Raw genomic sequence first — 12,868 nt, 5'->3', positions numbered from 1 at the left:
ACATAACATGGCCTTTAGAAACAGGAACTGTTGGGTTTTGGGGTTAATACAAACCCCAAATGCTAAACCCCAGCATCATCACAGCAACTGGCCTTGAATTGACAGAAGGGTAGTGAAATGCAAGAGCCAAGTAAACCTGTTCTTTTTATGGCCTTTCTGAAACTGTTGTATGTGTAAAGTCATATTTTAACTGAACCAAATGAGTTGCATCCAGCTCAGTAACAGTCAGAATGGGCCTCCTGTTGTGATTTTCTGGTAGTCTGTCAGCTTGAGTGGGAAGACTGTTCAGACTTAGTCTGACTTCCTCTCATTAGCTCTAGCAAGTGGTGCAGTTGGGTCTTTATTAAGTTGAAAATACTGGACCAAGGAACACCTAGTCCATGCCTCTTCACTTCTTTGTAATGCAGTGAGTATCAGCTGTAGTTTGCCAGTGTGGGTTTCTCAGACCTGAAAACAAATGGGAAGTTTTGGGTGGACTATTGTCGCTTGTTTTTAATTAAATGTTGATGTAACAAGGGCTGTTTTGTGACAAGAAAGACCCAACAATCTTCCCAAACATGCAGAACAAGCAGGCTATGTCTTGTCATCCCATTACGACATTCCCACTGTAGGAAACACCCTTTGTGCTTTGATAAGCTTGTCCTTATTCATAGTGTGAAACTGCAAATTAACATGTACAATTGCTTTTGTGCATGAGATTTATAATAGTACATTGTCTCTTCAGATAGGTGAGCACTATTAGCCTTATTTACTGTGAGAGAATCTGACACTTGGAAGCTTTTTCTGAGATATCCTCTAAATCTGAGTGTTGGCAGAGTTTGTTGTGGTTTATGCTTGAATTTGGTTGTTGCAACAGGCAAGATCTCCACTGCAGCCCAAAGTGGGGAGAGTGGGTGCCAGCTGAGCTTTGCCTTGAGTGATGTGTCTGAAGAGATACAGGCTGGTGACAGAATAGAAAGTGACTGTTGTCTCCTGGTTTCCTAATTCTTTGATCACTGAGAAGAAATTATATGACCCCTGAGAAAAGTGATCTGTACAGTTCATGCTAAAGTTTTGTATAGTGTATCTTTATTGTAATAACCTATAGGAGAAACTGGATCAAAATAAGCTCTGAAGTTTTTAGTAGCTTGCAGCTTTTTGGTTGCATGTGGGTATTCTGCAAAGCAAGAGGTAATTTGTCAGTCTTGTCCCATTTTACATAAGTACTTTTAATACTTCACCCTCCATATGGTGACCTGTAGAGCATCTTTGTTGGGTCTTCATGCCATTCTAGATTTGGTTATTGCCTCTTTCCACCCTACAGAGATTTACACTCCATCCTTATCTGATTCAAACTGGTGCCTGTTCGAAAATGCATCACCTGGGATTTAAGTCTTCACATTCAAATAACAGTGCAAAATAATTTATTATTTTTGTTTATATTGATCTTGTCTGGCATTGTCAGAGGGGAAAACAATTAGTGACTTGATGTGTGTTTGGCCTGGATGGAGTAATGATGAGCTGTAGTTATTTTCTTTGCCTTAAAGCGGCATGTGATTTTGTGCTGTGGGTATTTTGATTCTTGTTTATTTTGCTCCTTCATTTGAAGAAGAATAGGCTGGGAGAGGGGAAGGAAAAGGCAGGGTTTACCCCTGTAACCATCATTGTTAGCTCTAACTTCAGGTAGAGCTTTGCAGCTTTAGCTCGGCCTTTTTAAAGTTGAGAAATATGTTTTTGTTTGCATTTCCATCTTGTTGCATTTAGAAACTATTCTAACTATATCGGCTCGTTTGAACATTATTGGGGGAATGTTTTTTCAGAGTCTTGATAGAATTTCTAGGCAGCTTTTCATCTGCCAAGTACTATGCTGGGCTCCCTTGTGGGGCTTTGCTTGGTTTGCTCTTAGAAACTGCAAAACAACTGTTCAAAATTGCTGACACATGTTAAGTAATGTGGAAATCACCATCCTTCTCCACTGGAAGTCTGAGAGTGCTCATGTTGGCAGTAAGAACAGGATGTGACCCTGAAAATACGTGAAAAGTCTTAATCTCGAGACTATTTCTAGGAAGTGTCTTCCCTCTGATTCTGCCCAGTTTATCCTTATGATCTTAGGTACTCTGTTTTTTAAAAAAATATTTACTCAATCTCTTAAAAAATATCCCATTCTGCCTTGTCCATGTGCTTTTGAATTATTCAACCACATGTGCTTATTTGCTGATGCCAACTTAAGAGTAATACACAGATGAGTATCAGTAGAGTTAATGCTGCTTCTTACAGTAATGGTAGTGGTATAATGCTTATTCATGAAAAATCCATCATCTTCCACCTTCCTACTCCAAACCTCTTCTTTTCAGCTTTGGAGCAGCTGTAATCAGCCTGTACAACTTCCCTTTCTCCTCTCATGAATAAATCCGACTACCTTATCTTCTCTATCGGAAAGTCTTCCCTGGCTTTAACAACTTCTGGAGGAGCAAATAAAAGGGGCTTTCACTGACTAACAGGAAGCAAAATGAATGAAGGAACTTTTGATAATGCCCCGTCTGTCTGAGGGGGAGATCAGCCCCACTAAATTGTGCCAGATTAGTGAATGATAGTGCTTCAGCCGGGTCCAGAATTGTAAGTTTTTAATCTTGGAACAAGCAGTGATTTCTTCCTCCTAAACAGTGGTCAACTCCCTCTTTGATTTGGAGCCTTGCAGTCATCCATATTCAGTTAGTTTGGGTGTGTGGTTTCTTTTCTTTTTTTTTTGTCTGCATTCATGAGTCTCAACAAGCCTTGAGGGCTTTTTTTTGGTAGCAGTGGGTGATTTTGGTGAGACCTGTAGTGGCCACATGCCATTTTTACGGGTAATTCACATAGCAGTCTCACATATCAGCTTTCTTAATATTATTCTGTGTTATGCAGCCTCAGTCTTTTGCAATTAGTCCTGTGATGATTTGGGTATTTTTTTAGTAAGCAACATTTTTGTTCTGACCACCTTCAGTCTTTGTGTGTGTGTGTGTATTTGACTCCTCGCTTCCCACTCCACAGCTTGGTCCAAATTTTCGGATAAGCCATCTTGGTGGGAGAGAGAAATGACTGGAAATCTAAATGGGGCAGCTTAGCTAATTGCCTTAGGCCTGACTCCTCTGCTGGGTAACACTAGTTTTATTGCAGTCCAGTGTGATTGACATATGGGGAATTGCACTGGTCTAATGCTGGCAGCAGCAGTGAAAAATCTGCCTATTGTTTCTGATACATTCGCTGCCTGAGGAGCACCTTTTTGTTACACATAACGATTTAAAATGCAACTGAAAGAGTGAATGTACTTATTTTTCTTTAAATCATTGACTTTTCACAATCCCAAGGAAAAAAGTGAGTATTATCCTACTTACTAAAACTTTTCCTTTTTTATGTTTTTTCCAGATATTTTTTCTTGGATTTTATTACTGGAAAACTCTCTTATGACAACTTTGCTTAGGTAAGTGAAGCAAGATTTTTTTTCCTCTAGTTTTTTTTTTTTTCAGAATCACTTCCCCTGTCTTAACTTCTTCTGCATGTTGTGTTGTAATGTTGAGCTGCCAGCCAGCTGTGCTGCGTGTGCTGTGGTTAAGGCTGGAAAGATGTAGTAAACAAAAGTAGTGGTAGTGCCTCTAGTATGACATAAGGACATAATTTATTCATTTAATAAATAAAGTGGACGTTGTACAGAATAATGAAATACCGCTTTCATCTGCGTATTACTGCATAGTTTCACCAATTTATAAAACAATTTTCAGGAGATGCTCTGCATTTTTTTTCACTGGAAAGTAAACTTAATGGTATCACTTAATGTTGTTTGATTATGAAATGAAACCTTAATACATCCAGGATTTTTGATACAGTTGTTCTAGCTCCATCCCTTTCTCTTCCTTGTTTCCCTTCTATGCAGGAGTTTCTAACATGAAGAAATCAGAAGCTTGAGAGTTTTATATTTTTTTAGCCCTAAATGTGGGAGAATCCAAACAAATTTAGCATCCCCTTTCCATCTCTGAACCCCATTTACACCTCTAAAATACTAAATTCAAGCTGCTTGCTTATTAACAGGGTTTCTGTTATTGAAAGCACATGGTCTTGTCTACTTCTAACCCAGTTCCTGTGCTGCTCCATAGCACAGGGACATTCTCCTGAGTGCAAATTCAGTGCTCCAGTGACTTGTGTGATGAGTGGAAGAATTAAGTGTGCTGCTATACCAAAACAGAGTGTATATTCCTTTCTCTGTGATGGGGAGAATACTTGACCTCTGATGCAAGACAAGAAGTTAATCCCCAGATATGCAGCTAATTTGATGTATTTGTTGGAATTGCTTGTGATCCTGGATGAAGCCAAATAGTGAGTGCAGTATTCACACGGGAATATAGTATCCTAATATCTATGCTGACAAAGATAAAAGTGCTGCTGCTCTTTGTGAAGTGTCTGTGAAAGGGTTTTCTTTTTTCTCCCTCTGCTTTCTGTTGCTGGGTCTGTAATAGTGCCCACCCTCTGTCCCTTTTGATCTCCTTAAAGTGGACGGTCAGCATGGAAGCTACCAGCCTGTGTTCCTTGGGATGATGGACCTCAGTGAAAGAAATCTGATTCAGTCTTAAGCCACAGGTCATCTCCGATCTGCTTATCCCTGGTGTTTGTCCCCCTTGAGGGTGAACTTCAGGAGAGTGAATAGGTCTTTTAGCCTGTAAATCTCATTTTAGCAAACCAGAAAACTCCAGAAAGACTTTTGGGTTCCCTTTAGTTTTCCATTAGGTAGCCTGTCTGTCTGTCTGTCATCCATCTGTCCGTCCGTCTGTCTGTCTGCCATTTTTTTGCTTGAGGTGCTGAACTCAGGGTATGTTGTGTGGCATGGCTTTTGTCCTTTACAGAAACACACAGGAACTGGTGTGTGGCCTCCAAGCTGTGGGTGCTCCAGCAGCGGTGGACCTCGTAGTTCCAATAGATGATCTGTCTACCTGGTGGTTTGCTAAACTGCAAGCTGGAGTTGGCTGTAAGACAGCTGGACATGCTGGCAGCCTTGGCATTTTACTAATTCAGAGAAAAGACTGTAGCAGAAGGATGTGTAGAACATGCCTGAGATAGTGCTGGATCCCAAGCAACAATCCGTGTTGCCAACGAGACACGCTTGCCTGTTGCAGTGTGCTTGTGGTTCCCCCAGGTCTCCCTGGACTGCTAGAGGAGGGAGTAATTTGCAGCCTAAGGCTGTATTTATTGGTGCTGCTGCCTGTCCAGAGAATGGAGAGGACTCTGCAAACCAGCAAAGTATTTAGGCAGCAGTTTTAAATTCTTTTAACTTGGTATATTAGACACATCTATGAGTATATGCAGACTGAGCTAATAAATAACCAGGGAATGGTAGTTAAGAGGAAAGGACATAATTAATTCTGTCATGTACTCTGCTTTAAAGTTCAGTCCAGAGCAGTAATGTGTTAGGGTGGGAAGGTAAACACTATAATTATTCAACAACAAAACATGTACAAGGCTGACACTGTTGTCCTCCTTTTGATATAATAATTTTCTTGCAATGGCTTGAATATCTTTGGGGGTCTTAGTGTGGTGTGATGGAAGGCTGATGAAGCCCTACCCTTTCCGAAGGGTCAGTACTCCTTTATTTGAATTGAGTTTTGTATTAATGCTGCTTTGCTGACACAGAACGTGTGCTATTCCAGAAGGCTCTTACTGTTTGCTGCGGTTGGGGTGCTTGGCTGTAGTTTCTGCAATATAGTTTGGAGAGAGGTATTTCTGTTTCATCAGGTGATCCCTTTTCAACTCCCCACACTGCAGTGTTAACCCAGGTCAAATGTACGTGTCACATAAAAAAAAATTAAAAAAATCCTTTTTGTGGCGATGCTATTAAAATGCCATTATGAGTTTGTTAACTTGTATATATTTTTTTCCCCTCCCTCTACACCAGACTGCAGAGAAGAGGTCTCACTAGAGATGCAACTTCATGTGGTGCCTCAGGGTTAAGGTGTTTGGGGTTTTTTTACTGGGGAGAGGGATATGGGGGAATCCTCATTTTGCATCTTAAAATGTTTAAAGCTGCTGTAAGAAGGATGATATCTTTGCTAAAAGGAATATTAGTCATCGGAAGAAGTTACATAAAGCAAGGTAGTTAATTTTTCAGCTTGCAAATTAACTGGTAATAGGGACAAAAGCTAATGTGATTGTAGTTTGAGGCTCCCCTCCTCTTACTACTCATAACACAGCCTCTCCCCACTCCTTCACACTTCTTATTTTAACATATTTCTTGATGTATAATTAAACACATATGCAGAAAAATAAGCAAAGGCTTCATACACTTATTCTTGTCTTAACTGTTCTCCACACAACCCAGCCTAGATATCAGAAGATACTAGAGTTTGCATAAGTGAGGATACGTGTTTGAAGAGGATTGGTGTTGTGCAACCTCTCAGTGGCTCTTCCTGTGGAGTTTGCTTACAAGTTTTGCAGTTCTGGCTCTTCCAGCAGAAGTGTGGGTAAAAAACACTCATGGAGGCACCAGTGAAATAGCTGATGCAGCTCAGCAGCCACCTCCTAAAATAAGTGGTGGAAGGTTGCCTGTTTCTCTTAGCAATATTTTCTTTGGAAGACAAGCATCTCCTCAGCATGTCCTTGGCTCTGTGTGTCTCCCTAGCAAACTATAGCACTGAATACTCCTCCTTCCACTGGTTGCAGTTCTTGATGAAAAGTATTTCTGTGCTCCTTCAGGGTTTGCTGCTTCTCATTGCAGATAGCTTGCAAAACTCCCAGGAGTTCAGAGTGGAAGGGAGACCTTCCTTTGTATGGATCCAAAAGAAGTTGCATGTTGTCAACTTGCACAAGATCTTTCTTCAAAGTATGAAAGGTTTTTTTTAGGGGGAGGGATTTGTTAGAAAATTTTTAGCCCTCAGTGGGTGGCATGAGCAGCATTGACTGGAGGGGGCTATTGTTCTGTGGTTCATGTGCTGTTTATTTTGCAGCCAGTGATCTTTTTTTTATTGCTGAGGCAGATGGAGGGATTCCCAGTTCCACAAGCATAACCCTGGGAGAGATTAGTTGGTTTTGGGTTTCACCACTTGGATGATGAGGTTAGCCTGAGACAGAGATGCATCCCTCTGTATGGAAATGATCTTGGCCCAGATCTTGTCTGGCAATGTAAAGCCTGAGAAAGGACCAAGAGGTCAACTTCAGCTTTTTAAAGAATGTGATGTATGTTCATTTTGTGGCATGCATGGACTGTGCTTTTTTTGTTTCAAAAATGGTAAAAAATTTAGTTACAAGCTTGTGTTTTTTTAAAAATGCTCTAATTAGAGCTACAATTAGCTCTAAAGTAGAGCCTACTTTACAGCTACATAAATATTTATATCTGTGATACTGAAACACTAATGATAAAGAATCCCAAGAGGTTTTTTCATAGACACAAAGCAGAGAACATGTCTCTGTCTCTGCCTCAGCACCTTTCTTCCACTTTATTTGATTCCCTTCTACTGAGTTAAGCAACATCTTAAATCTGAACACGCTAGGACTTCATATTTTTTTTGTATCAATAGCAGTCTTAAGTAATTACTCTGTAGTTCTAACACTTCTTACAGAAGTGAGCTGCTCTGATTGTGTCAGTTAAAGGTGTAATATTTTGATGGTGTTTAGAAAACTGATGCTCTGAAACAAGCTAAAATGAACAGAAGCTTGTTTCCTTTTCACTCACATGGTCACTTATTCACTTCCCCATCTGCTTTGACTTTGAAGACTGCTGAGGTTCTTCCTCTGTCTGACCCACTTGGCATAAGCTAGAGAGGATTATCTTTCTTCAATAGCCAAGTTTATAGGGCTTCAGCTTGTTCGTAAATAATCCTTAGAGTTTTCAGTGCTGCCTTTCTCCTTCTTCCCCTTCAAAACTGACTTGCTGTTGTTTGTGTACAAATTGGGGAAGTGCTTTTTCAGTCTCTAGATAGAAGGGAGGGTTGGTGCAGTCACTAGGCAAGAGGGCCTGGAAAGTGTACTGAGGAGATTTCACTAAGTATCCACGATTTTAAGTATTTCTTGTGTAATTTCTGTTTGTGGCACTAGCACATGAGAGCATGAACTGTAGAGGAGAGGTTTGCTCTGCTGGTCCTGGTACAAACACAGTTCCAGAGTACAAAGTCAGTATGAGACAAAATACAGGACCTGGATATACAGAGGCATCTTTATAGGCACATGTAATTTTTTAATGCACTTGACAGGGTGTTGCTCTGTCTTTTGCATTCACACTTGAGGACCTGCACCAGTAACGGGTTTGCATGTGTGAATGGTTGTTTTAGGGTAGCATTAAAACTCACTTTCATCTTTACTGAAGATATTTTTTTTTAATCTGAGATGGAAAAGTTCCAATGTTGCTATGTTTGGGCTGTTGGGTTACAATTGTGGTACCTGTACAACTCTTAACTGCTTTGGGACCCTCTGTACGCTGGAGCTGACCTTTCTCCTGTTCCCATCCAGCTGCGTGCTGTGCCATAAGGGATTTGTTGTGTAGCTATCAATAGTAGAAACAGATACAAGGTTTTGTAGAATAGACAATTCTTCTGCCTTAATCTAAAATTAATTCCAATATTATATGAAACATAAAAGTCTTTAAACCTTTCTCTGAATTTTTGTGCATCCTAGTCAGCTGAGTCTTAACAGAAACCATGTTTTGTGTTAAGTTCTGAGCTCTCACTACAGTTAATAAATCTTTGATTTGTGTGTTTATAGATGCAAATCAGTAATAACAGAATAAATATCTCTGTTATGGCCTTTGCTTATTGAGGGAGTGGTGGTTCTGCCAACACAAATAACATGATAGTCTTGCTGTCCTTAAACTCTTATTTTGGTATTTCTCGTTGCCTAGAGTGGACTCAAGTGGCTATTTTAGTCCCTTGCTTTTGCCCTGAATGAATCTGTCAGGGGAGATGTAGGCTGGATGTTAGGAACAGGTTCATTACCCAAAGAGTGTTTGAGTACTGGAACAGGTTCCCCAAGGCAGTGGTCACAGCCTTGAGCCTGTCTGAGTTCAAAAGCATTTGAATGATGCTCGTAGGCACATGGTGGGATTCTTGGGGATGTCCTGTGTATGGCCAACAACTGGACTTTGATGATCCTTGTGGATCTCTTTCAGTTCCGGATTTTCTGTGATTTCTCTGAACCAAGGTGTGCCTTCTTGTTTGCTTTCTCCTAGTAGTTTTGTGTTAGCCAGGAGTGTGTATATGTGTCAAAGTTTTAACTTGTGTTTTCCTTCTTTATTTCTCCCTCATCTTCTAGTCTTTCTTTGCTGCCAAAGAATGAGGTAGATTTTAGTTTTTCTTTCTGTTTGCTGGGCCTGGTGGCCATGTGACATTTTTGGTGGACTGGGAGGTTCTGCAGACCAGCCTCCCTCGACCTGAACTTTTGGGCCTTGTGATCGGCATGTGGTCCTTCTGGCCTCTTGGTAGCAGGCGATAGCAGCCCTTTGTGGGCTGTAATTTTGTCCTGCTTTGAACATGTGGGATTCTAAGTATTTCCTATGAGATGTACTAGTAGTATAAACAAACTGTTTTGTTTAGTGTAAGCTCTTTATCCTGATAGGATTGGAGACATCTTATAAAGCAATCACTGTAAATTTAAAACTAATATTTGTCATTATTTAAATAAACATAAATCAGGATGGTATACAAACAACACAAGTTCCCAGCCTAGGGACTTGAAAGACAGACCTACTTGGATGTAGGCAGTGTATTTTTTGTCCATTTCCCTGTTAAACCATTACACACCCAATTAATACCTTTTAAAATTTATGTCAATGATAGAATGGATATAAATTTCAATTGACACAGATTTTAGTGCTAAAGTTACAGAATACATGTAGGAACACATAAGGTGAGTAGATACTAAGGATGGCAGATACATTTCAGGTCTTCTGGTGCAGCATCTTTGACACACCAGTTGACTTGATACAGAGGACACCAAATCTAAGCCTTCAAGCTGAAAAGGGTGAAGTATTGGATAGTGTGTTGTAAAAGATCTGTGGGAGTAGATGAGTTATTCCAAAAACATAACACTGGAAAGAAGTTTCCATGCCAGGCTGTTAAATTTCATTGCTGTCTTAATTAGAAAGGAAGAAGCCCCCTATTTTATTAAGTTTTCCAACCCAGTTGAAGCTCTATAACATTAGATGTGACAGCAAAATGATCAAGCACTTGTCTGGATGCCAGCAGCTTTGTACTTCCAAATTAATTGTATTTTTATGAGTCAGTGTTAACTTTTTGAAAAATAAAGCTTAGGCATTGGAAAAAGCAGATGCTGATGACTATGGGAAGGGATGGGAGGAGAATATTGTGTTCTTGGTAATGAGGTGACCTCTGGAGCTTTAATTTCACTTACCAAGTAGCTATTATTTTTTGTATATAAAATCTAAAATTTTACCTTTGAGGAACTTTATTTTAGGGGGTGAAAGAGTTCATAGTGCTTTCAAGGTCTGAGTTCAGTTGATAATCTTAAGAGGGAATTCAGTGTTTTCATAGAGGGAGAATATATGAATTTTTTTAGTTTATCAAGTTTTTCAAAAATGTACAGGTTTGCAGATGTGTGAGGGACTAGGGGGAAACCCTTGCCTCTAAGTGGTGGTAAAATTTAAAACTCGTATGGTTATGGCTCTGATCAACATTCATTTCAATGTTCCCATAAAAAGCTTATGACTTGGCAGGGTTTCAAGGACTGAAAAGAAAAAAGCTCTGTATACAACATGTTTTATTAATGTTGAAGGAGTAAGGTTGCTCTATTTCAGTGTCTGCCACTGCACGGAATAAGTTCTGTTTGGCTCTTGTACACTTTGGCTTTTCCCCTGAATAAAACAAGGTGTGACTTCACATCTGCATTTTCCTAGTAGCCTTGTATTAATGAGGTTTATACATATTTCCAAGTGTTGGCTAGGTTTCGTCTTTTTTTTTTTTTTTTAGTTCTCCCATGTTGCAGAATAAATTCATGATTCTTGACCCTCAACTGATACTGTAAAGCGTATTTGCATAAACCTTGATGTTAAGCATCACATCCCACTTACTTGTGATGACTTTTTGCCCCCTCTTAAGCTTTATGTAAAGGTGAATTTGAAATTAGGCAGCTGAGAAAGAAGTCGTCTGTTAAAACTTGGCAAATGTGGTTGAACTAATAAAAGCAAATTTAAAAAAATACTTTTAAGTGAAATCAGTACTGTAAAACATGAGCTTTAAGATGAAATCGCTGAAGATAATTTGTGCCGCCAAAATGCAAGGGAAGGCAGATAAGGCAAGTCAAGCACAAAATCACAATTTAGAGCCACATACCGGTGTTACTTTGGTAAGATTACCTCTGCATGGGGTTTGGCTGGCGATCAAGGAATGGCTTAGGGAGGTGGCTGGAGTGGGATCGCTGGCGGTGTGCAAGGCATCGGGTCACGCTCTGAAACAGGAGTCTGAATTCAAATTCTCAACACCAGCCTCTTTCAGCGAGCACTGTGCTGTCTTGCTGGGGGACTCAGCCTGCGACTGTAAGGCAGGAGGAGGGTGAGTATGTCACTTCTTAAAAGTAATTTTTATTCCCTAAGTTACTGTGCAGGTTTGGACTGGAGCAGAGTTCATTTTCTTTGTAGTAGCTAAAATGGGGCTGTGTTTTGGAATTGTGCTGGAAACAGTGTTGATAATCAAGCTCAGGGATGTTTTTGTTACTGCTGAGCAGACTTTGCACAGAACCAAGGCCTTTTCTGCTTTTCACCCACCCCACCAGTGAACAGAATGGGGGGTGCAAGGAGCTGGGAGGGAACACAGCCAGGCCAGCTGATCCCAGCTGATCCAAGGGATATTCCAGACCATATGGAGTCATCAGCAGCTTATAGAACTGGGGGAAGGAGGAGGGGGACATTCAAAGTGATGGTATTTGTCTTCCCACATCATCATTACATGTGGTGGAGCTCTGCTTTCTTGGAGATGGCTGAACACCTGCCTGCCCTTGGGAAGTGGGGAATGAATTCCTTGTGTTTCTTTGCTTAAATATGCAGCTTGTTGCTTTACCTATTAACCTGTCTTTTTCTCACTTCTACCCTTTCAATTTTCTCCCCCATCGCACTGGAGGAGAGAATCATTGAGTGGCTATGTGGGGCTTAGTTGCTGCCTGGGGTCAAACCATGACAATTTTCATACTGTTAAAAATTGAGATAGCTGTATCTCAGACTTCTGCTTCTAATTTGTGAGTACTATTGCTTAATTAACAATTATGAAGCACTTGGAACACTTTAAAAGTGCTATAGGATTGTAAAATATTGCATTTGTGTGGGCAGACTTCTAAACGTGGAGATTGCCAGCTCCTGCTACGTGAGCGCTTGGCTGAGTCACACAGGCTCTCTCTGACCCAGGTCTCTCCTTGTTTGCTCACTCCTCCCATTTGACCCAAGCCATCAGCTCTTTCCTTGTTCTCCTTCCTGTCACGGGTTTGTCAGTCTGTCCCTTGAGAAACAAGCAGTTCTGCTCCTTGAGTGTTCAAGGTCAAGGTGGATGGAGCTTGAAGCAACCAGACCTAGCGATAGATGTCCATGCCCATGGTGGGGGGTTGGACTAGGTAGTCTTTAAAGGTCCTTCCCAACCCAAACCATTCTATGCTCTCCTCCATAGAAACCTCTTTGAAGCTAACAGAGGTTCTTATTACCCCTTGCCCTGTTCCAGGAGTGTTTATGGACATCTTGACACTCTTCTCCATGCCCATGAGGCTGGGCTCTACTTCCTGGCAGCAAACAAGAATTTTCTTCTTTTCTCTGTGGTCTCCCACATGCCCTGCACAGAGATCAGGCAAATTTCCTTTAAGGAAACCATTAGGACTTTTGATTTGCTTCCTTGAAAAGAAGATGGGTGAGCCTTAGCTCTCCTTCCTGTGGTGGGCATGG

General features: G+C 40.7%; 1 protein-coding gene across 1 annotated transcript in view; it reads left to right on the top strand.

Moving 5' to 3' along the window:
• LOC139677991 (A-kinase anchor protein 13-like) overlaps positions 1-12,868 on the top strand; it is a 100,419-nt gene that overhangs the window by 20,652 nt on the left and 66,899 nt on the right. The window contains exon 2 of the mRNA XM_071568500.1: positions 3,385-3,439. The gene's annotated coding sequence lies outside the window, so the exon portion shown is untranslated. The remainder of the gene's footprint in view (positions 1-3,384; positions 3,440-12,868) is intronic.

This window comes from Pithys albifrons, chromosome 13 (assembly GCF_047495875.1).
Source record: "Pithys albifrons albifrons isolate INPA30051 chromosome 13, PitAlb_v1, whole genome shotgun sequence".
Classification (NCBI taxonomy): domain Eukaryota; kingdom Metazoa; phylum Chordata; class Aves; order Passeriformes; family Thamnophilidae; genus Pithys; species Pithys albifrons.
The sequence above is the reverse complement of the archived record's forward strand: the minus strand, read 5'-3'. Positions and strand labels throughout refer to the sequence as shown.